The sequence below is a fragment of the Bubalus kerabau genome, chromosome 13, assembly GCF_029407905.1.
Source record: "Bubalus kerabau isolate K-KA32 ecotype Philippines breed swamp buffalo chromosome 13, PCC_UOA_SB_1v2, whole genome shotgun sequence".
Taxonomy (NCBI): domain Eukaryota; kingdom Metazoa; phylum Chordata; class Mammalia; order Artiodactyla; family Bovidae; genus Bubalus; species Bubalus kerabau.
In genome coordinates, this window is record NC_073636.1 from 25,049,508 (window position 1) to 25,076,545 (window position 27,038).

Sequence of the window (27,038 nt, forward strand, 5' to 3'; positions counted from 1 at the left end):
CAGGATCCTCCTATGTTGTTGTTCTGCTGTTAAGTTGTGTCCGACTCTTTGCAACCCCGTGGACTGCAGCACACCAGGCTTCCCTATCTTTCACCAGCTCTCAGAGCTTGCTCAAACTCATGTCCATTGAGTCAGTGATGCTATCCAACCATCTCATCCTCTGCCACCCCTTTCTCCTCCTGCCCTCAATCTTTCCCAGCATCAGGGTCTTTTCCAAGGAGTCAGTTCTTTACATCAGGTGGCCAAAGTATTGGAGCTTCAGTTTCAGCATCGGTCCTTCTCATGAATATTCAGGACTGATTTCCTTTAGGATGTACTGATTTGATCTCCTTGCTGTCCAGGGGACCCTCCAAAGTCTTCTCCAACACCAAATGTGTTCACACAAATCTCTCAGCCAGGGTGGATTCCAGCAACGAGGCCTATGAGTAGCCTTAGCATCACTCTTCTTTTGACCTGCAAGGAAGTTACTAGTCAAGAAAGGCTCCTTGACTTTGAGAATGACAAATACATAGTCTCTTATCTGGGCACAGCCTAGCCTCCTGTCTCGATTGCCCTGCTATTGATATTTTGGAGTTTCTGTCCATAAGGAATCAACTCCTAATGCTTACCTTGTTGGGGGAGAGGGGGCATCTACCCCCTGCCTCACTTGTACTCAGGCTCCAGCCTCCCTGACCATCCCATCAGACATCATGGACAATCAGTAGGATAGAGGAGGGCAGAGGCAGGCTCTGTAGCACCTCTCCAGTCTCTTTTAATTTCCAGGTCATTGTAACCATCTAAACTCAAAGTCACATCCATCTCTTTGGCTAGTAACAAACTCCAAAGCCTGGATAGTGTTTTTTTCCCCCTCCCCCCAAGTTTCTGGCAATTTCTGTTTTCAATTCCTAAATCTAATATTTCTGGACACCCCGAACGCAAAACTCAAGACTTTGTCTTATCTAGAATAAAGGGAGCTAAATTTGCCTTTTTTTCCCTAGATCCTATTGCAGTAGCAGGGACAAGAATATAAAGTCATATCTTAATAGACTATCTGCCACATACACACCAGAGGAACTTGTGGCAGGGGAAGGAAAACAGGAGTTTTTTTGATCAGTGGAAAATGGGCAAACTTTTTTTTTTGTTTTTATTATTGGTGTTGTTTAGTGTTATGAAGTACAAGAGTTTTCTAAAGATTGATGTGATTGATAAATTGAGTCACCATCCAGAATTGACTGCTTATTTCTCTATCAAAGATCTACCAAACTTGTTCCGTTTAGAAATTCAGGTTAATTATTCTTCCATTCTGTTGGTATCATGCAGGATCATGTCTCTTGAATGCTTAAAGACGCAAAATCATGATCTGATTGCTTAAGCCTCTTAACAAGGATGGAGAGGTATTTAGAAAAAGCCAAATGAGGAAGTTTTTCCCAGAGAGTTTTGTGAGAATGAAAATGAAGTGAGTATTTACAGTAATGATGTGTGTTTTGTGAATGAGTCCCTCTAGATTGCTAACTTTATCCTTTGATCTGAAAACATGACAGTGATTGAAAAATCAATTAGCACATATACCGTATGTCCAAACAGCCTAAAATAAAGATGAGGGAGGTGATTTTTAAATGTATTAGGAGCAATACAATTAAAAGTACATTTTTAAATGTTTTAGGAGTCGTTAATCCATGAATGACTCCTCCCCAAATTAAGTAGGGTTAATTATAAGGTATGTATACTGTATTCACTTTCTATTGCTGCTGTAACAAATTGCTGCAAATTTAATGGCTTACAACATTCATTCATTATCTTTCAGTTCCATAGAGCAGGACTCATGGTACAGCATGCCTCAGCTGGGTCCTCCACTTTAAGTCTCGCAGAGACAAAATCAAGGTTGGGAGGGTTGCATTCCTTTCTGCTTTCAAGCACATTCTATTGTTGATTAAATCCAGTTCTTTGTGGTTGTAGGACTGTGCTTCCTTGATGGCTGTCAGCTGGGGGCCATCCTAGGCTTTTTCTGCTCCTTCCATCATGTTACCTTCTCCATCCTGGTGCCAGTCAAAGCTTTAACTGCTTCTCACACTTAGAATCCCTCTGACCTGGTCGTTTATTGTGTCTCTTGTCTCTGTCTAGAGGAAGTTCTCTACTTTTAAGGGCTCATGTGAATGAATTGACCTGCCCAGAAAATTCACATAATTTTCCTTATAATGCATAGTTTAAGATGTAATCTTATGCTTTTTACAGAGAGGAAAATGAAAACTTATTTTGTAGATATATTTTAATACTTATTTGACTGTGTCAGGTCTTAGATGTGGCACTTGGGATCTTTGTTGAAGCACACAAGTTCTCTAGTTGTGGCTTGCAGGCTCTAGAGTTTGGATTCCGTTGCACGTGGGATCTTAGTTCCCTGACCAGGGATTGAACCTCTGTCCCCTGCATTGGGAGGTGGATTCTTAATCACTGGACCACCAAGGAGGTCCCCACTCATTATGTTTTAGATATTAAATCAAAATACGTTTTCTAGGAATTTCCCTGGTGGTCCAGTGGCTAAGGCTCCATGCTCCTAAGGCAGGTGGCCTAGCTTTGATCCCTGGTCAAGGGACTAGATCCCATATGCCACAGCTAAGGATCCTGCATGCTGCAATGAAGATCAAAGATCCAGTGAGCCACAGCTAAGACCCAGCATGGTCAAATAAATAAACATCTTTTAAAATTAAATAATGTTTTCCAGTACTGTCGTTTTTTCACATTAAAATCTCAGCTTTTCTTTATCATTTGGGGCCACTTTAAGTAGTTTTAAGTTCTTAGAAGTCATACTCATATTTGCATGTTAATTAATCTGTATTGGTGAGAATATGTATAAAAAAACATATAACATGTATAATAAAAGAGCAAGAGACCAATAGGAAAACTAACTCTGGCTTTAATGAAGCTGTATTTCAGGCTGCTTGTGGTTATTAAACCACATATAAAGTGATTGTCTTAGTTATTATACTCAGCAGGTACAGTTATTTTATTATGAGATAGTTTCAATATTGGTTTAAATAAAATTGATTTTCATGGACTACAGTTTAGTTCTGAATATCTGTGTTTTATTCTGGATTATAATGCCTTTAGGAGGTACTGGATAAATGAAATATCCAATTTGTCATAGATTAAAATGATGTGTGCTGCCCAGGTCTGGTAACACAGCTGAGTAGCTTAAAAAAAAAAAAAAAAAAAAAGGAAGCAAACTTCAGAGGTAGGCAGAAGACCAAATGCTGACTTTGTTCCTTAGCAGCTGTGTGACCTCAGACAACTTGCTCATCCTCTCTGATACTCCTTATCTGCATGTGCATAATGGGGATATCAGTATAAAGCTGCAGGAAGAGGGCATTGATGAGGATTAAATGAGATTAATGGGAAATCCCTCATCACTTCTGGTATGCAGGCAGAGTTCAAAAATTATGGGTTACCTTTGCTTTGTCTCTCAGGGTCTCTAATATGCTGGTATATGAATCTCATCCTTGATAGCTGATCTGAACCCAAGCCCTAATTTTGTGATGGAGGAGTCCATTTAGATTTAATATTCTTTAATATTCTTTCATATCCGGAGAAGGCAATGGCAACCCACTCCAGTACTCTTGCCTGGAAAGTCCCATGGACAGAGGAGCCTGGTGGGCTGCAGTCCATGGGGTCGCAAAGAGTCGGACACGACTGAGCGACTTCCCTTTCACTTTTCACTTTCCTGCATTGGAGAAGGAAATGGCAACCCACTCCAGTGTTTTTGCCTGGAGAATCCCAGGGACGGGGGAGCCTGGTGGGCTGCCGTCTCTGGGGTCACACAGAGTCGTACACGACTGAAGTGACTTAGCAGCAGCAGCAGCAGCAGCATTCTTTCATATTGCCTTATTATACTTGAAAAAAAAATTCAGTTTCATCTTTAGGGTCTACTAAAAGAAGTATTTTATGATCATTTGCTAATGCAATAATAAAAATGCTTTTTAAAAGGATTAGAAACTTGAAGTTTCATTAGGGGGCCAGAAACAATAGAATTTTATTATTTAGATTAGATTTGTCATTTCAATAAAATAGCAAATGCTCCTAGTTGAAAGGCCTTACTTACCACAAGAGCTTAAAGTTAATCATTCTTCTCAAGAGTAGCTAGAATATCCTTTGTGTTGCATGTTTTTTTCTGGGATAAAAGAAAGTAGCTTTGATTGGTAATTTGAAGGCAGGGTTGCAGTCTCCTTGTGGTTCCTTTGATTCCTTCTTTATTGAGCCTTCCAGATGCCTCTGTCCATGGTGCTGACCTCCAGACACGCTCCCGTTTAAGTATTTGATGGACCAGGGTTGTTGTTGTTGTTGTTGTTGTTGTTGTTGTTTTTCATGCTAGGTTCCTAAAGAGCTCCCTTTGGTTTGTAGCTGCTGTTCTTCTCTGTTGAGTCTGTATCATTTTATGCTCTTCTGCAACTTCCCAGTACTTAAAGGGCCAGCTTGTTCCTGGTTACTATTTTTAAAATGCGCTTATTCAGTGTTTTCATGCTGTGGTTTAGTTTTTTGAAATGTTTCTTGGTCCAGCTCACTCATGGTTGCTGAGATTTAAATCCATGCCAGTGGTATCCTCATTCCACAAATTTTTACTGCTCTCTTTCTATTTAAGAAAATCTCAGTCTTCCTTCTGTATTTCTCCTTTACTCTCACATTACAACCATACTTACAACACTTCAGGGGTCAACCACAAGTCCAGGTTGTCACCTGCACCTCTGATTGATAGGCTGTAGATCCTGGGATCTACAAACCTTGGATTCCTTGCAAACTCCCTCCTTAGATTCTATTAATTTTCTAGAGGAACTCACAGAACTCAGAGAATCAGTGTACTTAAGAGATTACTGGCTTATTAGAAAAGGACATAACTCAGAAACAGCCAGATGGAAGAGATGTCATAGAGCAAGTTATTGGGGGAGGGCACATAGCTTCCACACACTCTCCCAGCACTTGTTCACCATCCCAGAAGCTCTCCTAACCTTGTCCTTTTGGAGTTTATTCAGACTTCTTTACAAAGTCATGATTAATTAAATAACTGGCTGTTGGCAGCTGATTCAACCTCCAGCCCCTCGCCCCTCTCCAGAGGTTAGGGAGTGGGACTACAAGTTCCAGCTCTGAAATCACATGGTTGGGCCCGCTGGCAATCAGTCCCCAACCTTAGAGGATCTAGGGGCTTTCCAAAACCACCTCATTAACATAACACAAGACACCTTTATCACTCCCGTCACTTAAGAAATTCCAAGAGTTTTAGGAGTCTGTACTAGAGACAAGAGATGTTCTACACAAGGAACAGGGATAAAGACTAGCTATATATTTCTTGTTATAAATCACAATATTGCACCTCCAAAGTAGAGACTCTTGTCATGGGCACTCTAGAAAAATCAAAGGGGAATATGATTTGGAACCTGACTTCAAGAAGCTTTGAATCTGGTGAAAGGTGAGAGGGGGAGAGCAGTAAACAGATGTGGGAAAGTGAGGCAGACATAAACTAGGTGTCACTGGAGAGGAGCCAGTAGTGGCTGTGTGAGTCTGCAGCAGTGACTCAACTCTGGCCACACAGAAGAAGCACCTGGGGAGCTTTTAGACATCTTGGGCACACTGTCAGTCCCAGATATATTCAGAAGCTCTGGGGATGAAGGTCAAGGCATCGGTATTTTAAAGTCGCCAGGGGATTCCAGTGAGTGGATACAGTTGAAAACCACTGGCCTGAAAATGACCCTGACACATTCTGGCTCTGTGACAGGATAACAGCAAAGTCTTGCTTTCCTTTATTTTTATTTGATTTCATGCACCTCATGCTCCATATTGGATTTTGACAAGTACCTTCTTTACTGTTGATAGGACCTTCTATACTTAGTATATACTCAATAAACACCTACCTGTTGATAGATGAATACCCACTTGTTTCAACACTCCCCATTCCCTTAAACAACATTTATTGAGCACCTAATATATTTGGAGATTGTTGTTTAGTTGCTTAGTCATCTCCGACTCTTTGTGATCCCATGGACTGTAGCCCACCAGGCTTCTTTGTCCATGGGATTTCCCAGGCAAGAATACTGGAGTGGGTGGTCATTTCCTTCTCCAATATTTGGGGATAGAGCAGTACTCACTGGTGAGGAGAGAACAGTTAGTGCAACCATCTCTGCCTGGATGCTCTCTTTCCCACATGATGCCATCTTCTCCATCAGAACCATTCTGGGAGCTTGTAACAGAACAGGCTCTTGGCTGCTTCCTCAGCTTGTTACAGAATCTCTGGTCATGAAGCCCAGGGACACTTTTTGTTCACAAACTGCCCAGATGATTCTGTGTACACGAGAGCTTGAAAGCCCCTACAAAGACAATGCAGGACAGGTCCGAGCAAGGTGTGCTATGGTGCCCCCCCTACGGAGAGACTGACATTCAGGGGAGCCTGGAAAGGGTGTTGGGAGAGGGTGGCCTCTGAGCTGGGTCTTAGGGATGATTATTGACTTATTCACAGGAAAGGGGAGGGAGAGCATTTCAGGAAAAGGAAAGCTCCTGATCATGTCTCAGAGATGAGAATGAGCACAGCGCATGGCAGAGATTGGAGGCCAACTGTGAGGAGCCATTTGTAATTTTAAATTAATTAACCTCTATCGATCCCCACAATGTTCTGAGCAGTGCATGCAAGGAGGATAAAACTGCTCAAGGAACACGGTGTCCCTGGATCTGGCTCTGAGCTCTTGTTTGGTGCGGCAGAGCAATGCCTGATCACTGCCAAGCTCTGGAAGCCTCCCAAGAACCCAGATTCACAAGGTTATAAAGCCACACCTGGGGTGGCCACGTATCTGCAGGAAAGGCACAGAGCTCTGGCTGGTGTCACCAGGGCCACCACTTCCTGATGCGTCTCCAACTTCTGGAGGGTCTGAAAGAGGCAGAGTCTGGTCTGGGAAGTTGGCTGACAGTATGAGGTCAAGGCTGGTGATTTGGTGAAATTGGTGGTTTGGTTTTATAACACTATGAATGCCAGGCTATAAACATTATGAATAAAATAGGCTTTGGAAGCCTAACATGGAATTCTACCACTGTTTATAACTTCTCATCTAAGAGAAAGAATAAACCATGGACCAAAAACTAAATTATTTTTGAGTAACTATAGCTGTTTATTCGGCTTCCCAGGTGGTGCTAGTGGTAAAGAACCTGCCTGCCAATGTAGGAGACAAAAAAGACATGTTTGGTCCCTGGGTTGGGAAGATCCCCTGGAGAAGGAAATGGCAACCAACTCCAGTATTCTTGCTTGGAGAATCCTTTGGACAGAGGAGCCTGGCAGGCTACAGTCCATGGGATTGTAAAGAGTCAGACATACCTGGAGCGACTTAGCATGCACTCCCAGCTATTTATTGATGACTTAGTAGGCACCAGGCCTCCAATGCCCTGAGCTTTACACTTTCTTTTTACTACTACTTGTCTGTGTCTCTCCCTAGCCCTCTCAGAGATGTGGTATCATTCCATTGCTTTACAGATCATGGAGCTTGTGAGTGACAGAGTTGGGATTTGAATCCAGATATGTGTAGCTATTAGAAACTGAGTGTGTAACAACCGTGCCAGGCTACTTTTGGAATATGATTTTGTATAAATTGGTGGTTTCCTTTACCTTCTTATTTTACACACACATCCCACAGTGTCTGTTGAGACCTTGATGAATAGTTAACCATAAAACAGGTTGAAAAGAAATAAAATGCCCCAGAATTAGCAGGAAGAAAAATGCTGCTTTCTTTCTTTGATCCTTCTATTGGGTTGGCCACAAAGTTCGTTAAGGTGTTATGGATAAACCCGAACGAACTATTTGGCCAACCTAACACATTTCTCACAGTGTGAAACCAAAATCTTTCCTCCCAAGTACTTTTGCTAAGGAATGCCTGATAAAGGGGTTAGAAAATGTAGCATCACTCAATTTGGCAGGCATCGCAGATAAAATGGAATGTCAGAGCCTCTGTTTCAAGGGCTGTTTTCAGATATAGTGGCTCTAAGATGGTTCTCATTTTATAAAACAGAATTTAGAAGATTAGGATGAATTCAATTGAATTATGAAAACAAGTGCTGTGATCTGCTAAGTATAGTCCTTGATCATCTTTTCCCCCCAGTACCTAGATAATTACCTGGGGCTTGAGTCATGGTTTACACATAGCCATCTGATTATTTGCAGCACCTGAAGGGGAAAGTACATTGTCATTTCTGTCTGTCCTGTTTGTAGGGATCATCTCTACAGGTGAAAAAAGAGGCCACTTTGGTGAGGACATATAGCTGAAATATATTAAGACAAAAGGGGAAAATTGCAGAAACAAAATTTCTTCACAGTGATCTGAAGTTTCAGTAATATTCAGTTATTAAATATTTGCTCTTGTTTATTCAAAACTTTAATTATTGGCACATTTACAATTTTATGCTTAGTTTGACATTTAATCTAGTGGTTTTATGTTTATTTATTGCGTGGTCTAAATATGGTCTCACTTTCTAAGCTATGACTAATCCTTATAGTCATTTGGTATGATTTAATTGTATTGTGCTATTTAAATAATGAGTGCCTTTTCTGTACCAAGTATTTGTAATCTTTTTGTACATGTGGTAACTTCAGGTACCAAAGAGTTAACCAAGTTTTGCATAGTTATTAGACATTTCAAAATATTTATAGTGAAGATATGAATTTACATGACCTCTGAGTAAAAAGAAATTAATTGAGCTCATGCTGTGAAACTAAATAAATCAGTGGGAAGAAAAATTGTAGGCTTTACTAGCGGAAGTAATTAGATCAAAGGCTTCTTCTGCATTGTACTAAGTTGCCTCTGTTTGTTTCTGAATGGCTGCTAATGTTTAAATTTCTGAGCTGCCAGGTTTTTACTATTTTGCCAACAACATTTTCTCTACTCCAAGGATTACTGGAAAACTAATCAGATGCAGTAATTGATTTAACAACAGAATGATTCAGTAGTTGCTGTCTTCTGTAAAATCTTCCTTCTTCAGTTTTAAGGTAAATTATCAATTTATGAGTCTTCACAGAAAAGCATTTATTTCTCTTTGCTCCATTAAAAAAGGAGAGTTCTCTGCACTCAGATTTGTTAGGGGGTAAAATGTTCCACCTGTGAAGCCCTTTCTGGGACATGAATACATTGTTGACAATCAAGTCTCAGATGATAGTCCTATATGAGAATCACTTGGCAGTTTAAAATTGTGTGTAATCAAAATGATGCAATCTTAACAGAAGATGGCCTTGTCCAGAGCTGACTGAGAAAAATTCAGTTGCAGAAGTTGTGTGCTTGTCTGTCTTTGTAATAAAGGGTCCAGGGTTTCGCTTTCTAGAACTGTTGCTCTGCCTGACCTACTCAGCAAAAGTCCCCAGTCTTCTGATGGGCGTGACATGCAGATTTACCCTGCAGGAACGAGTAATATCCCTAAATACATGTATGTAGTTACAAATATATGTATGAATGCTTAATGACAGAGGAAGTACCAGACATGAAAACTGCAGATCTAGTTGAGGTCTATCCCGATGGGACTTTTCCAATAAATCTACATCGTTGGAAATACCTCATAGAGTAAGTATGTGGTTTCCTTTACTCATAGAACTGCTTGTTCGATCTGTGGGAAAGAACTACAAGACAAAGTTGCCAATAAAACTATGAAAAACCTAACAAACTTTTTTTTTTTAAATCTTAGATATTGACATACCCCAACAATCTGTACTGTTATAGGATGTGATAGCTTAGGGGTGAATATGATTTACACTTAATACATTTTTAGAGGGTGTCAGATTCAGAACAAGGCAGTTCTGTCTGCAGACCCTAAACATGGTCCTAAAGTAAATTACTTGAGGAAATTGAATCCCAAAGATTACAGATGGGGAATGTCAAAGTGTGTCTGTATTCCATTGGAGAGCAAAGAAGCCCATCTAAAAGAAATGTGGACTGACTGACTGACTGACATGGCAGCTATGGATTGTGCAAAATGTCTTTTGGAAAGGGCTGTCGTACGTATCTTGAATATTATGACTTTGTAGGAACTGAGGTGATTGGCAGTGGAAAGAATGAGGTCATGTGAAATCCCTTAAAAATGTATTGACTTAAATCACACCTGTGTTACACATTTAAAAAAAAAAAACAAACAAAAAACAAAACTCTTTGTGCAGAAAAAAAATCCCCTGCAGATTTCATGTGAAGGCTGGACAGCTCCTCAAGTGCTCAGAGGTATTGAGTATGGCACAGGGTCTCAGTGGGGGAGTGGGATGGGATGGGCAGGAGACTCCAGTCTGTAGAGCCCTGAGCTGGTTGCTCCCTACTTCCAGAACTTGTCTTCTCTGCTGATTCTTGGATAACTGGCTGCTTCCCTCCAAACAGCTGGGGACGCTCTTGATTTCTGCACGCCACCACTGTTGCCAGCTGTGTGCCCAGCTGCTTTTCCAAATTCTCACTTGTGCTCTTAAGGGATTTTTATTATAATTTATTGTTATTACGGGCTGTTGTGGGTTTTCACTGTGGCGTGCAGGCTTAGTTGCCCCATATGTGGGATCTTGGTTCCCCAGCCAGGGATCAAGCCTGCGTCCCCTGCATTGGAAAGCAGATTCTTAACCCCCGGACCACCAGGGAAGTCTTGAATTTTTATTACAAATGGAATATGGGTATTGATAGTAAAATTTGAATTGGAGATGATCATATAGAAAATAAATATCTCCTCCCCTAACCAGATTCTCAGTGTCCAATTTTCTTTTTTAGTTCTTCTTGTGGTTACCTCTGTAATCATCCCAGGCAATGTGCTGACGCTTCCCCCTCTTGAATTATCATTGTATACTAGACTGTTTGAGCAATATATATTCATTCCCTGCCATGAAAGATAAGGACTTTGGCATGCTTGTGCTATTTCCAAAGACTTTACTCTTATTATTAATGATCCATTTATTAATTGCTTTTGTAACTCTAAATAATAATGTAAATCTTTTCCTTAACACATCACCTTAGGCACTGTATCTAGACTCCTCAGTACATCTATAAAATGGGGATAACTATAATACCTACTTTATAAGGCTGTTACAAGAATTAAATGACATAATCCTTTTAAACTGTTTCGGAAGGGCTTCCCAGGTGGCTCAATGGGTAAAGAATCCGTCTGCAATGCAGGAAAGGAGATGCAGGAGATGTGGATTCAATCCCTGGGTTGGGAAGATGCCCTGGAGAAGGGCATGGCAACCCACCCCTGTATTCTTGCCTGGAGAATCCCCATGGACAGAGGAGCCTGCTGGGTTACAGTTCATGAGGTCGCAAAGAACTGGACACGGTGAGAGCGACTAAGCACACACAAGGTCCTGGTACTTAGTGAATTCTCAATATATTTGGCCAATATTCCATGTGGGAATCCCCAACCTTCAACTCCGCTCACTGCTGTCGCTAAACATCCACCTCAGTTAGCTGGAGTGTGACTTGTACATTATCAGTGTTGCTTTAGTTCTCAGCTGCAGCTTTAAAGATTGGCATAAAAACAATTGCCTGCTTTCACCTGATAGGGTCATCAGCTCCTTAACAGCCCAGTTTGTTACAGTTGAAGATATTCTCTAGGGGCCCTTTGCTTTTCTCGTCAAGTTTGGACCGATTACTTTCTAGGTCTGTGGCATAGTCGTCATCCTGGTCATCGTATATAAAATGATCAGGGAAGGACTGCTGGGAAAGTGATATTCAAGTAAAGACCTGAACTAAGGAGAGGAGAAGTCTAAACAGAGGAAAGAAGTGCAAAGGTCCTGAGGCAGAAGAACCCTACTGTGCTTACTTGGGGCACAGGAAGGGGGACAGTGTGGCTGGAGTGAGTGGAATGAATAATCTGGGCGAAAGTGATGGAGGTTATAAGTATTTTGAAGATTCCATTAAATGGATTAGATGTGTAATGAGATAGACAGCAATGAAGAACCACTCCAGTATTTGTGTGGTAGTCAGTTGGAAGGATTGGGTTGCTGTTCAGTAAGATGAATGAAGAATGGTGAAGAATGTGGGAAGAGCAGGGGACTTCCCTGATGATCCTGTGCTTAAGAATCTGCCTTGCAATGCAGGGGACTCGGGTTCCGTCCCTGGTTGGGGGACTAAGATCCCACGTGCTGCGCGGCTCAACTAAGCCCACAGGCTGCAGCTAAAGAGTCTGTGCCTTACGTGGAAAGATGCTGCGTGCCACAGCTAAGACCCACACAGCCAAATGAATATTTTTTTAAAAGAATTTGGAAGAACAGACTTGACCCATGTGGGATGGGAGATGGGTGGCAGGAAGGGGCGGAGAGCAAGAGTCCAGTTTTGGAAGCATTTATTAGAATGCCTGCCAAAGGGGCTTCTCTGGTGGCCCACTGGTTTTATTTAAAATTTCACCTTCCAGTGCAGGAGTGAGGGTTTGATTTCTGATCGGGGAGCTGGGATCCTACATGCCTCACAGCAAAAACTCAAAACAGTGTTTGTAAAGCAAACAATCTTGTAACAAATTCAATAAAAACTTTAAAAATGGTACACATAAAAAAATTTTTTTAGAAATAATAGAATGCCTATAAGATATCCAAGTGGAGATGTGAATGGGAAGTTGGGAATATACTTTGGGGTTTGGGACAGACATCTAATCTGGGAGTCGTATATATGATCAATAGGCCATGAGATGAATGAAGTCATGAAGGGAGAGAGTGTGAGCAGAGAAGAGAATTAATAGGGCCAAGGGTCATGGTCTTGGTAATGGCCATGTTTGGAACGGGGAGAGGTGAAGAGGAGCCAGTAAAGAAGATGAGAAAAAGGCCATTGAAATATGAGAATAAGGATGGAGTTTGTGAAGCTAAGTGAACAAAGCATTTCAAGAGGAAAGAGTTAAAAGAGTTGCAAAGAGAATTAAGGGAAAAGAAGAGAGTGGTAAGACAAATGGATGTTAACAGGAAAAAAGAATATGAGGGTTGAAAGCTCACTTCTGGATTTAGTGTAGTGGAGCTCACTGGTAAACTTCATAGAAGCAAAGTGATTTTATTTTAGCTACTCTGAGAAAGGAGGGACCATCCCTAGTCCTTGGGGTGTTTTTATTCCCAGAGATGATGAGCAACCCACCTCCTGCTGGCATCTGCATTAGCGCCCAGCAGGACTGTGCTTTAGCCATGGATGTTTCTGCTCTGTTCCTGGTCTAGGGTGATACTTACTTCTTTAAAAGCCTGGCTATGTTGCTTTTGTTTGTTCTTTTTGTATTTGGTCACATTCGCATGTGTTTAGAGATGGGGGAGTGTGATAAAGTGTGAATCTGTTATACAATTTTAACTGAGTGTTTTTTCTGCTAAATCTTTACCTTCTTTACTAAATGTTCCTTTTGTTTTCTGGCCTTACCTGCCTCACTGTTAAGGATGTGATATTTGTGATCACTTTCTCAAATGGAGAGGTTTTTTTTTTTTCTTCCTCCATGTATGGCTGGGTTGCTGAAGTTGGTGTCATATTAAAACACACTGCCACTAAAAGTCATTTCTCTCTTATTATGTTCATCTAATGATATATTCCCCTGTGTTCCTTCTAGCTTTTGTCACTTAACAACCTCCTGGGCAATCCCTGTTATGGGCTGAATTGTGTCTCCCTATCCACATTCATATGTTGAAGTCTTATCCCCCTAGGACCTTAGAATGTGACTTTATTGGGAATAAGGTCTTTGTCTTCTAAATTCTATTGGAGTATATTTGATTTACAATGTTGCGTTAGTTTCTGCTGTATAACAGAGTGAATTGGTTTTACATACACATATGTGCTGTGCTGTGCTGTGCTTAGTCACTCAGTTGTGTCTGACTCTTTTTGACCTCATGCACTGTAGCTTGCCAGGCTTCTCTGTTCATGGGGATTCTCCAGACAAGAATACTGGAGTGGGTTACTATGCCTTTCCCCAGGGAATCTTCCAAACCCAGCAATCAAACCCAGGGCTCCAGCACTGCAGGAGGATTCTTTACTGTCTGAGCCATCAGGGAAGCCTAAGAATACTGGAGCAGGTAGCTTATCCCTTCTCCAGGGGCTCTTCCCCACCCAGGAATCAAACTGGGGTCTCCTGCATTGCAGGCAGATTCTTTACCAGCTGAGCTAACAGGGAAGCCCCACATATACATATACCCATTCTTTTTTAGATTCTTTTCCCATATAGGTCATTACTGAGTATTGAGTAGAGTTTCCTGTGCTCTATGGTAGGTCCTTATTAATTATCTATTTTATATATAGTAATGTGTATATTGCAATCCCAATCTCCCCATTTATGCTTCCCTCCCTCTTCCCCGGTAACCATAAGTTTGTTTTCTATATCTGTGATTCTATTTCTGTTTTGTAGATAAGCTCATTTGTACCATTTTTTAAAATTCCTCACATAACCAATATCAAATGATATTTATCTTTCTCTGTCTGACTTGACTTCACTTAGTATGATACTCTCCAGTTCTATCCATATTGCTGCAAATGGCATTATTTGGTTTTTCCATGGCTGAGTAATATTCCACTGTATATCTGTACCACATCTTCTGCATCCATTCCTTTGTTGATGGACATTTATTTAGGTTGCTTCTATGTCTTGGCTATTGTAGACAGTGCTGCAATGATTTGGGGTGCATATATCCTTTAGATTATAGTTTTCTCAGGATATATGCCCAGGAGTGAGATTGCTGGATCATATGGTAGTTCTATCTTTAGTATTTTAAGGAACCTCCATACAGTTCTCCATAATGATTATACCAATTCACATTCCCACCAACAGTGTAAGAGAGCTCCCTTTGGAGATGAGGTCTTTAAAGAGGTGACTAAGGTCAAATGAGGTCATTCAGATGGGCCTTCGTCCAGTATAATTGCTGTCCCTATAAGAAAAGGAAATTAAGACACAGACATACGAGGGAAGATCTTGTGAAGACATGGAGTAACCAGCCACCTGCCCTGCCAACACCTTGATCTTGAACTTCTAGGCTCCAGAACCATGAGAAAACAAATTGCTCTTTTTTAAGCCACCCAGTGTATGGTACTTCATTATGGAAGCCCTAGCAGACTAATAGGCCCCCCTCATAAAAGATTTTGGCGCTTGGTTCACAGACCTTCTTTCCACCCACTGCCCTGCCTTCCTCCTGGCCAAGCTCAATGTCAGTAAAGACATGGTCCTTTGACCTCCAAGATCGTCTTTCACTGCTCAAGCCAAGCACTCCCAGGGCCATTCAATCTCTGGTTTTCACTCAGAAGAGTTTTGCCTTTGAAATGACACATCTCCCTTTCCAGCAATCTCACTCAATTATTTTCGGTACACTGATTCTTCAGCTGCTTTGTCTCATAGGCTGTTATCTTCTAGATTTGCTCCCTGATTATCAGGCAACTCTTCCTGACTTCCTCTTCCCCCAGCTTAGACTCCATGAACCCTTCCTTCTACCAAATGCTGCCAGCAGACTGAGCCATCTTGTTCTGTTGTCTTCTTGCTACATATGCTTGGCAAACCCAGACTTGGATGGACCTGAATGCCAGGCTTCTCCATGTCTGCAACTAGGACACACTGTAATTTGTTTAATAACAGTTGGACATAAGGACATTGTTTCCTCTTTTACTATTAAATATGACTATGGTGAATATCGTTCCTTATACATATATCTTCGTGTGTTTTTCTCTGTGTTTCTTAAGCTAAATTCCTAGCAGTGTAGTTACAGTACCCAAAGCTTTAAGACTTTTAAAATACAACATCAGGTTACCTTTCAATAAGCTCAGAATGATTTTTCATCACTGATGTATGAGAATACATCAGTTTAGTTCAGTTCAGTCGCTCAGTCATGTCCGACTCTTTGTGACCCTATGAATCGCAGCACACCAGGCCTCCCTGTCCATCACCAACTCCCGGAGTTCACACAAACTCACGTCCATCGAGTCGGTGATGCCATCCAGACATCTCATCCTCTGTCGTCCCCTTCTCCTCCTGCCTCCAATCCCTCCCAGCATCAGGGTCTTTTCCAATGAGTCAACTTTTCGCCTGAGGCGGCCAAAGTATTGGAGTTTCAGCTTTAGCATCAGTCCTTCCAATGAACACCCAGGACTGATCGCCTTTAGGATGGACTGGTTGGATCTCCTTGCAGTCCAAGGGACTCTCAAGAGTCTTCTCCAACACCACAGTTCAAAAGCATCAATTCTTTGGCACTCAGCTTTCTTCACAGTCCAACTCTCACATCCATACATGACCAATGGAAAAACCATAGCCTTGACTAGAAGGACCTTTGTTGGCAAAGTAATGTCTCTGCTTTTGAATATGCTATCTAGCTTGGTCATAACTTTCCTTCCAAGGAGTAAGCTTCTTTTAATTTCATGGCTGCAGTCACCATCTGCAGTGATTTTGGAGCCCAGAAAAATAAAGTCTGACACTGTTTCCACTGTTTCCCCATCTATTTCCCATGAAGTGATGGAGCCAGATGCCATGATCTTTGTTTTCTGAATGTTGAGCTTTAAGCCAACTTTTTCACTCTCCTCTTTCACTTTCATCAAGAGGCTTTTTATCTCCTCTTCACTTTCTGCCATAAAGGTGGTGTCATCTGCATATCTGAGGTTATTGATATATCTCCTGGCAATCTTGATTCCAGCCTGTGCTTCTTCCAGCCCCATGTTTCTCATGATGTACTCTGCATATAAGTTAAATAAGCAGGGTGACAATATCCAGCCTTGACATACTCCTTTTCCTATTTGGAACCAGTCTGTTGTTCCATGTCCAGTTCTAACTGTTGCTTCCTGACCTGCATATAGGTTTCTTAAGAGGCAGATCAGGTGGTCTGGTATTCCCATCTCTTGAAGAATTTTCCACAGTTTATTGTGATCCACACAGTCAAAGGCTTTGGCATAGTCAATAAAGCAGAAATAGATGTTTTTCTGGAACTCTTCTTGCTTTTTCAATAATCCAGCAGATGTTGGCAATTTGATCTCTGGTTCCTCTGCCTTTTCTAAAACCAGCTTGAACATCAGGAAGTTCACGGTTCTCGTATTGCTGAAGCCTGGCTTGGAGAATTTTGAGCCTTACTTTACTAGTGTGTGGGATGAGTGCAGTTTTGCAGTAGTTTGAGCATTATTTGGCGTTGCCTTTCTTTGGGATTGGAATGAAAACTGACCTTTTCCAGTCCTGTGGCCACTGCTGAGCTTTCCAAATGTGCTGGCATATTGAGTGCAGCACTTTCACAGCATCATCTTTCAGGATTTGGAATAGCTCAACTGGAATTCCATAACCTCCACTAGCTTTGTTCGTAGTGATGCTTTCTAAGGCCCACTTGACTTCACATTCCAGGATGTCTGGCTCTAGGTATGACTGATCACACCATCGTGATTACCTGGGTCGTGAAGATCTTTTTTGTACAGTTCTTCTGTGTATTCTTGCCACCTGTTCTTAATATCTTCTGCTTGTGTTAGGTCCATACCATTTCTGTCCTTTATCGAGCCCATCTTTGCATGAAATGTTCCCTTGGTATCTCTAATTTTCTTGAAGAGATCTCTAGTCTTTCCCATTCTGTTGTTTTCCTCTATTTCTTTGCAATGATGGCTGAGGAAGGCTTTCTTATCTCTCCTTGCTATTCTTTGAAACTCTGCATTCAAATGGGAATACATATTTTGCTACAAATTTCCTAGAGTTGGGACAAATGAGTTCAGAATGTTCAAATCAATTAAGCAAATGAAAAATTACTTTTAAGATATTATTTTCTTTCATTGCTAGGAAGAGAATAGATTTAAATGTTTATTGATAACTTGTTTTCTTGATTTTGTTTCTTTTTTTTCAGTGTTTGAGTTTTTTTTTTTCATTGATTTTGTAAGAGTTTTTTTCTCATTAATTATTTGATATATTGTTAACTCAAGACTGTCTTAAACTCATAAAAATGTTCTACTCTATTATGAGTTTGATTATTGTCTCAGTAATCTATTATTTGCTCTTATTGTGTCTTAGCACTATCAATTATACATACACAGGGATTTTTTTTTCTGTTTCATATTTGTCACGCTGTTTATCATTATGTTTATTTCCATCCTCTTCCTCTGTCTTCTGGAAAATAATCTCAAATTTATTTTGATTTTTTGTATTTTTAATTAACTGGAAAAATAATTTTGCAGGCAGATTTTAAAATCTGCCAGTACATTTATAGTTTTCTTGTAATAACTTCTTATTTTAAGTAGTTCCCTTTTCTTCTCTTCCTCTGCCTAAAGAATCTTATTGATTTCCTGCTGTCTTACTGCTTTCTTTTCTTGTTTCTCAGGCTTCTTACATCTGGGAAGCAGGAAGCTACATTGCTGACAGTCTTGTGACCCTTGCAGTAGACCTTTTCTTAAGTAGGAGGTTCCTCTCATCTTAACTATGACATTTCCCTCCTTTTTGGTTGCAGAGTTTTTTCCATTGGTTTTGTCTTTTTCTTGTTTGCTTATCTTTAATGAGAAGGTCACTGTTTGGTCTGATTTTATAAAGATACAGGGTGAGTGAATTCTCTTTGGAGTCCCATACTGTTTGCTCAGTTGCAGTTAGAATTTCTCTCTCACATAATAAGGGGCTGGATTATTTTAGACAGATCCTTTTTTAATCCCGAGTGTTGTGGTTATTTGCATACAGTATGACTGGGCTGCTAACTCTACATATACAATTCATCTTCATTTTCTCTTGCTTTTACCTCCCATATATATTAATTTTGAACCTTTAAATCTAATTTATTATTCTGAACCATCAAGCTTGTAACCTTAGGTAGCCAGTGAGTTACCCTAATGGAAAGTATCTGTTCTTGTGATCAAAATGGTGTCTACAGGTTTCATCAAGCCACACTGGATAGCAGTGTAGCTAATGGTTGGAAAAATGCACGGCAATGCTTTCTTCAAGTTAGTTGTACAAGAACCCTTCACGTGTACGTGCATGCTAAGTCGCTTCAGTTGATCCAACTCTTTGCCACCCTATGGACTGTAGCCTGCTAAGCTCCTCTGTCTCTGGGATTCTCCAGACAAGAACACTTCACAAATGCTGCTAAATTTTTGTTGAATTTCCCTTATGAGAAATTTGAAAGATATGCAAAGATATGCAATATGTATATTGAATTTCCATCTGGAGGACAGTTTTCATCTGCCCCATAGAATTGCATAGTTATAAAGTAGATGTTTTTGTGAATAAGAAATACACCTTTGTATTTGTTGCAAGCTTTGAGAAGCTGAGATTATTTGTGACCACTGTGTAATTTAGCTCATCCTAATTAATATAATGCATATCAGCTTGTAATTACACATTCCTTTTAGTTATTAATGTAATGTCACCCTTTCAATGGTTAGGTTGAGGAGTAGATAAATTGGGTCTATATTTTTATCCCTAGAACTTGGTACAGTTCCAGAATGTGGAAGGTACTTAAAAGTATGTATGGGACAAATGGGAGCTTCCTTTGAGATCCAGTGGTTGAGACTCCAGGCTTCCATTGCAGGGGGGTCCAGGTTCAATCCCTGGTCAGGGAACTAGGAATCCATATGCCACTGTGTGTGTGCCCACCACCCCCCCAGAAAAAAAATGTATGGGACAAATGCCTAAATAAAAGGACAACAGAAAGCTCAATGTTATCGTTGATACAGTTCCTCAAATATCTTGCCATGAGTGTTGTTAGAACAAATGAATAAACGAGTTGATTTTGGGCTATAAATTATGACATTTTGCCCAGGGACGGCTTGAAATATTAATATACAAATCTTCAATTGAGAAATAGGAACTCATGAAATTAAGCTGGAATTTGAAATTCCAGCTAATTGAAATTAAGCTGGAAGCTTGCATGGAGCTGTCTTTTCTAGATATCATTTACACATGCAGTCACCATCCATCCAAATTCTGATGTATCAGTTCAGTCACTCAGTTGTGTCTGCCTCTTTGCGGACACGCAGCACCCCATGGACCACAGCACACCAGGCCTCCCTGTCTACCACCAACTCCCAGAGTTTATCCAAACTCATGTCCATTGAGTCGGTGATGCCATCTAACCAGCTCATCCTTTGTTGTCCCCTTCTCCTCCTGCCTTCAATCTTTCAAATGAGTCTTTTCAAATGAGTCAGCTCTTCGCATCAGGTGGCCAAAGTATTGGAGTTTCAGTTTCAACATCAGTCCTTCCAATGAACACTCAGGACTGATCTCCTTTAGGATGTACTGGTTGGATCACCTTGCAGTCCAAGGGACTCTCAAGAGTCTTCTCCAACACTACAGTTCAAAAGCATCAATTCTTCGGCACTCAGCTTTCTTTATAGTCCAACTCTCATACCCATACATGACTACTCGAAAAACCATAGCCTTGACTAGACAGACCTTTGTTGGCAAAGTAATGTCTCTGCTTTTTAATATGCTGTCTAGGTTGGTCCTGGTGGTTCAGACAGTGAAACGTCTGCCTGTAATGCGGGAGACCCAGGTTCAATCCCTGGGTTGGGAAGATCCCCTGGAGAAGGAAATGGCAACCCACTCCAGTATTCTTGCCTGGAGAATTCTGTGGATTGAGGAGCCTGGTAGGCTACAGTCCACGGGGTTGCAAAGAGTCGGACATGACTGAGCGACTTCACTTTGCTTTTGCTAGGTTGGTCATAACTTTCCTTCCAAGGAGCAAGTGTCTTTTAATTTCAAGACTGTAGTTACCATCTACAGTGATTTTGGAGCCCCCCCGCCAAAAATAAAGTCTCTCACTGTTTCAATTGTTACCCTATCTATTTGCCATGAAGTGATGGGACCAGATGCCATAATCTTAGTTTTCTGAATGTTGAGCTTTAAGCCAACTTTTTCACTCTCCTCTTTCACTTTCATCAAGAGGCTGTTTAGTTCTTCTTAACTTTCTGCCATATAGGGAGCTTTAATAGAAGTTAGTTACTCTGAAACATTCTTTACTCACCTTCTCCACAGGGCCAATATCCTAGATCTGTGTTGAAATAATGGGAAGTGAGGCAGTTGCTCCCAAGTGACAGACTGTTACTCCACTGATCCTTCCTAAGACGCGTTCTGAAAGTTCATATAAGGATAGCATTCTCCATACAGCAGAGCTTCACACTTCACTAACTGCTTAACAATTGCTCTCACTGGATTTTTTTTATCCTTCCAGCTCTGTGGCTAACTCAACTCTTATTCTGTAGGGTTTCTGTTCAAACCCTTTCTCAGGCGTAATGGCCCAAGGTCTCCCAATATGACAGTCTCTGGATGACCTTCTCTGTTTTCTCAGGAGCTCTCTGCCAGTTTCCAGGCACTTACAAACATCCATCCATACAACAGACACTTTGCAATCTTACTTGCTTTCTAATCTGAATAGCCTGTAAGTCCATCCTTCAGGTTCTGCTGTGGATTTTTTTATTGTGTGCTCAAACCAGGAGGCTATTTTTAAACACGATTTACAAATTGAATTTTGCAAAATGAGGTGGACCAAATTCTAGCATTTACCACAAGTAAATGCCTGAAAGTCCATCCCATTAAAGAGTTTTTAATTAAAAAGAACAACCCACAGGTGCCTCATTGTCCTAGCTTCCTGGATCATCCAGCAGCTTTTATAAGAAACAGAAGAGTTTGCCCCATGGTTAATGTCCTCTAGACAAAATTAACCCTAGCACAGACCGAGGCTGCCCATTAGAGGCTAAGGTAATTTCATTTGAAGTGCTCCCAACTCCTTACTTTATTTCTTTAAGTCTCTGCAAATAGCAAAGAAAAGAGTAATGGTGTCCTCAATTCTCTCGTTTCTTCCCAATGCTATTTTAATATGAATTTCAAAGAATGCCAGCTGACAGGATCACAGTAGGTGAAAAGCCAGATGCAGAAGTGTAAATAGGGGTAGGATAATTTGCCTCTTCACCACTAAGCTGTGATCTTCACGAAGGGAGAAAGGTACAAAGAATAAGATAACCTTCATAGGCCTTGTTTCTGACAGAGCACATCTAATGTAGTAGTCCTTCAGTGAATGTTTTTGAAAGAAATTCGCATAAGATTTTGCAGTGCTTTCAACTGATAAATTATGATCTCAGAAGGAGAAAGTCCCCACACTTTGTTAACTTATGATGGACTGCATGGGTCAGTAAACTCCATTTCTCAGACTACAAGAGTTTCCTCTGTTGCCTCTGTTGCAGGAAGGAGGACCCCCCTCCAGGGCCCAAAACTGGGCTCTTGTCTAACACTCGGAAATGAATTGTCTGAGGAGACACATGTGCTGACAAAGCAAGAGATTTTATTGGGAAAGGGCACCCGCGTGGAGAGCAGTAGGGTAAGGGAACCCAGGAGAACTGCTCTGCCATGTGGCTCGCAGTCCTGGGTTTTATGGTGATGGGATTAGTTTCCGGGTGGTCTTTGGCCAATCATTCTAATTCAGAGTCTTTCCTGGTGGCGCACGCATCGCTCAGCCAAGATGGATGCTAGCGAGAGGGATTCTGGGAAGTGGACGGACACGCAGTGTCTCCTTTAGACCTTTCCCGAACTCTTCCGGTTGGTGGTGGGTTATTAGTTCCATATTCCTTATGACAGGATCTCCTGTCATAAAACAGCTCACGCAAATGGTTACTATGGTGCCTGGCCATGTTGGGCGGTTTCAGTCAGTGTGCTTCCCCTAACACCTCTAGTGAGCATATGTTGTCCAGTAGAGTTGATCAGTTATTTATTAGAGTGAAAAGAACAGGACTGAATAGGAGGCCAGAGATAGAATGGAGCGAGAATCAAAGGTCCATTAAAGAAAGAATTTGCTAGAAGCAAAGCTCCATTAAAGAAAGAATTTGCTAGAAGCAAAGCTCTGTCATTGATAATAATGATCTTCAGCTGTAATTAAATTACTTTATAGATTTGTTCATGCCTGTGTCTTGAAGGATATAGAGGTCCCCAAGTCTCTGTATGCATCAGAATCACCTGGAGAGTGCTGGGTGCAGGTAAAAGTGATGGAATCAGTAGTTCTACGGCCTGGGACTTCCCTGATAGTCCAGTGGTTGGGACTCTGCGTTTCCACTGCAAGGGGCACGAGTTTGATCCCTGGTCAGAGGACTAGGTAGCACTAGTGGTAAAGAACCCATCTGCCAATGCAGGCGACATAGGAGACATGGGTTCAATCCCTGGGTTGGGAAGATCCTCTGGAGGAGGAAATGGTAACCCACCCTAGTATTCTTGCCTGGAGAATCCCATGGACAGAGGAGCCCTGGAGACTATAGTCCATAGTGTTGCACAGAGATCAAACCAGGAATCACACCCTTGCCCCCTGCATTGGCAATGCAGAGTCTTAACCACGGGACCACCAAGGAAGTCCCACTTAGAACTTATTTTAATCAAACTTAGTTTTCTTTCTCAAAACATCTGTGTACATTTTCAGAGTAGTCTTGTGTATATGTTTATAGCACAGTAGTACTATACAGTAAGTTCTGGTATATACAAAATGTCACTTTAAAAACACTACTTAATCTGACTTTGAATATCACAAAGATGATTTTGTCAGTCTAGTAATTTAACTAATTTCATTCATGGCTCATCAGGGAAAGGTTTTGCCTGCAATGTAGAAGATACACAGGAAATGCAGGTCCAATCCCTAGGTCAGGAAGATCTCCTGGAGGAGGAAATGGCAACCCACCCCAGTATTCTTGCCTGAAAAATCCCATGGACAGAGGAGCCCTGGCAGTCCATGGGATCACATAGACTTAGACACAACTGAGCACACACACACAGAGTCATTACTGGGGCTCCCCCTTCCACCCTAACATCCCTCCAATCTTCAACTCACGCTGATTAGCCCTGAAATACTCATTGTCTGAAACCACTTGCTTCTTTTACAGTTGCCTCCTTTTGTTTGTTTTCTGCATGTGATAATCTTTGCTGAGTCTAAAAGTTCTGGTTGTTGGATGGTATATCTTCCCAGATGTACTAGATGTCCTAGGAAACTAGAGAATTCCCTACCCCACTGATTCTATTGTTCCTTCCTGTCTCCTGGGCAATCTCAAAAGATTTTCGTATCTTTTACAGGATGGAAAACCTTCCTTCCTTTGACTTAAACTTGCACCTCTCTTCTCCACTCTTAATTCCTCCAAGGAACTCAGGGCTTTAGAAAATAAAACCCAGGGAGAAATTAAAATTTATTGTGAGCCAGTGTTGTACAGAGAACTTGACACAAGTATCTTGGAAGGGCTTCCCAGGTGGCGCTAGTGTTAAATAAACCGCCTGCCAATGCAGGAAAGATAAGAAAAAGGTGAAAAAGCCACTCAGTCGTGTCCGACTCTTTGCGACCCCATGGACTATCCAGTTCATGGAATTCTCCAGACCAAAATACTGGAGTGGGTTGCCTTTCCCTTCTCCAGGGGATCTTCCCAACCCAGGGACTGAACCCAGGTCTCCCGCATTGCCAGCAGATTCTTTACCAACTGAGTTGCAAGGAAAGCCCATGGATACTGGAGTGGGTAGCCTATCCCTTCTCCAGGGGATCCTCCTGACCCAGGAATCGAACCGGGGTCTCCCACATTGCAGGCAGATTCTTTACCAACTGAGCTATCAGGGAAGCCCAGGAAAGATAAGAGATGTGGGTTTAATCTCTGGGTCAGGAAGATCCCCTGGAGGAGGGCAACCCACTCCAGTATTCTTGCCCAGAGAATCCCATGGACAGAGGAGCCTGGCAGGCTACAGTCCATAGGGTCACAAAGAGTTGGACAAAACATGCTATCTTGGAAAGGAAAAGGGAACACAACTGATTTAAATATATTACTGTTTAAAATGTAGCAGCTGGGTGTGAGTGTGTTTGTGTGTATGTTTGTGTGCTATATATGAGGCTTGTGACATCTATAAACTTACTGTTCCTTTGTTATGATAGCAGCCCAAAGCCCATGAATTGAGAACCTTTGGATTAGAGGATCTCTAAAATTCATTCCAGCTCTATTGTTTAGTGTTTTCTGGATCTTTCTGCCCTTTGGTATATTGCCCATGACTGATAGCTTCTGCACCCTACAGCTTTCCAACAATATGCACTAAACTGTCTGTGTCATGATACAAGTAAATTTGGATGGAATTGTCATTGTTGGTTCATTGATTGGTTTTCTAACCTGAGGTGAAATACAAATATATTTAGAGTCATATTTGGAAGAACAATGCCACAACCTTCCACTAACCGCATGCCTTGAGCCATTCTCTCTCTGGTTCCCAAGGCAGAACCACAGCCTGCAGTAGTCAGGCTGTAGCTGTAGTGACGTGTGGGGTTCTTCCATAGAAGCAGCTGTTTTTCAATACTTCACTTTTAACCTCAACTTTAGTCCTTCCGGCCATGGCATGTTGCAACGCTTTCATTCCAAAAAACATGCACAGTGTGTACTTCAAAAAAGGTTATATACTTTCAGAAGAATTTTGAAATATATGAATTTACAACATAGTAGAGATGGGTTTATTAGCCTCATAAAAGCTTCCCTGTGTTTAGACTGAAGTGTCTAAAATGACTTCACTGTGATTTTTTTGGCAGCTAGTACAAAAACAATTACTCAGGGTCACAGACATCTAAGACTTTCACTTCTGAATTAGAATATCATGTAGACTTTCAAAGGCGTATTCGCTCACTGCCATTTGCTCATTTGCCTAATGGCATTTGCAACCACGCAGCTGAATGTCACTTGTCTAAGTATAAGAGGGGGGAGGGTTAGAATCTCTGCCTCTCCCATCACTGACCTCCTAAGCTTCCTCTTCAGTGTGGAGAGCGGCTGTAGCCTGACCTCACAGCCCAGGGCAGGGATTTTCTGGCCTCTTGCTCTGCTCTTTCTGACTTTCTGCTCCTTCATACAGCTTAGGTATATGCATATATATATGTATATACATATATATATGTATTTTTTATCTTGACACTAAACTCTAACTGATCTTAATGGTGAGATCTTAAAAATTTTCTAGCTCTGGTTTCCTGGGTGATAATTTAATATTCTTCTTTGCTTCCAGCCTACTTGGAAACTATTCCGTTTCACTTTTCCATATTCTTTTTAGTGTGATTTCCAGTATATAACCTCCATCAAAGCTGACATGATTCCCTTGCCATCTGTAAAAAGTGTTCATTTAAGGACATTAATATTACACATGGTAGTGAAATATCTATATACAGGACCAACCATGTTTAAAAATAGATAGGGTAAACAAAGAATTTTGGAGTTAAGAATTATTAGTCTAAGTATTTCCTCTGTTCCTTTATTTATAAGCAATTTAAGCATCCAGCTTTAACAAACTATTTAAATATACTACTTCTATAGCAACAATATGGGAATTTTTATAATGCTAACCATGCAGACCATAACTATCTTCAGGGCTTGCTTTCAACTTGCTATGGGCATAACTGAAGCCAAGAAACATTACATTTTTAAAAATGTTCTTTTGTATCTTTTTTTTTTTTGGAGGGGAGAAAAACTCATTATTCTGTTTTATACAAGGAATATGACTCTTCAAGAATTTTGGTAGGGACTATAGTCTGGAAGTTTGTGTCCCCTTAAAATTCATCTGTTGAAACCTAATCCCCACTGTGATGGTGTTAGCAACTGGGGCCTTTGGGAGGTGATACGACAAGCGTGGTGCCCTCATGAATGGGATTAGTTTCCTTATAACAGAGGTTCCAGGGGACACCTTTGACCTTTTGGCCGTGTAAGGACATAGCAAACAGGTAGTTGTCTATAAACAAGGACATGACCTCTTACTAGACACTAAGTGTGCCAGCACCTTGATCTTGGATTTCCCAGCCTCTGGGAATGTGAGACATAAACATCTGTTGTTTATCCACCCAGTCTGTATTATTTATGTTTATAGCAGCCCCAACAGATTGGCAGTGAAATGTCTCTTAATCTAATAACACAGGCATGAAATCTGCATGAAGAAAGATAGAGTTTGTAAAATTTCATGTTAACTTGGATTGAGTGATGAAATACACAGATGCAAGAGGTTTATGGTGGTCATTTTAAGGGCTATGAGCAGTGAGGTGAACAGAATGGACTCCAAAGACCTCCATGCTCTGATCCCTGGAACTTGAATATGTCACATTACATGCTTTACAGATATAATTAAGGTTACAGACCTTAAAATAGGGATATTATCCTGGATTATCTGAGTGGGCCCAATCTGATTGA

General features: G+C 41.1%; 1 long non-coding RNA gene and 1 other non-coding gene across 2 annotated transcripts in view; both read left to right on the forward strand.

Moving 5' to 3' along the window:
• Positions 1-27,038, forward strand: part of LOC129625427 (uncharacterized) — a 324,047-nt gene that overhangs the window by 128,237 nt on the left and 168,772 nt on the right. The gene's annotated exons all lie outside the window — the stretch shown is intronic.
• Positions 9,487-9,617, forward strand: LOC129626276 (small nucleolar RNA SNORA18). Its single transcript, XR_008701889.1, has one exon. It is a non-coding gene; the product is annotated as a small nucleolar RNA SNORA18 (small nucleolar RNA).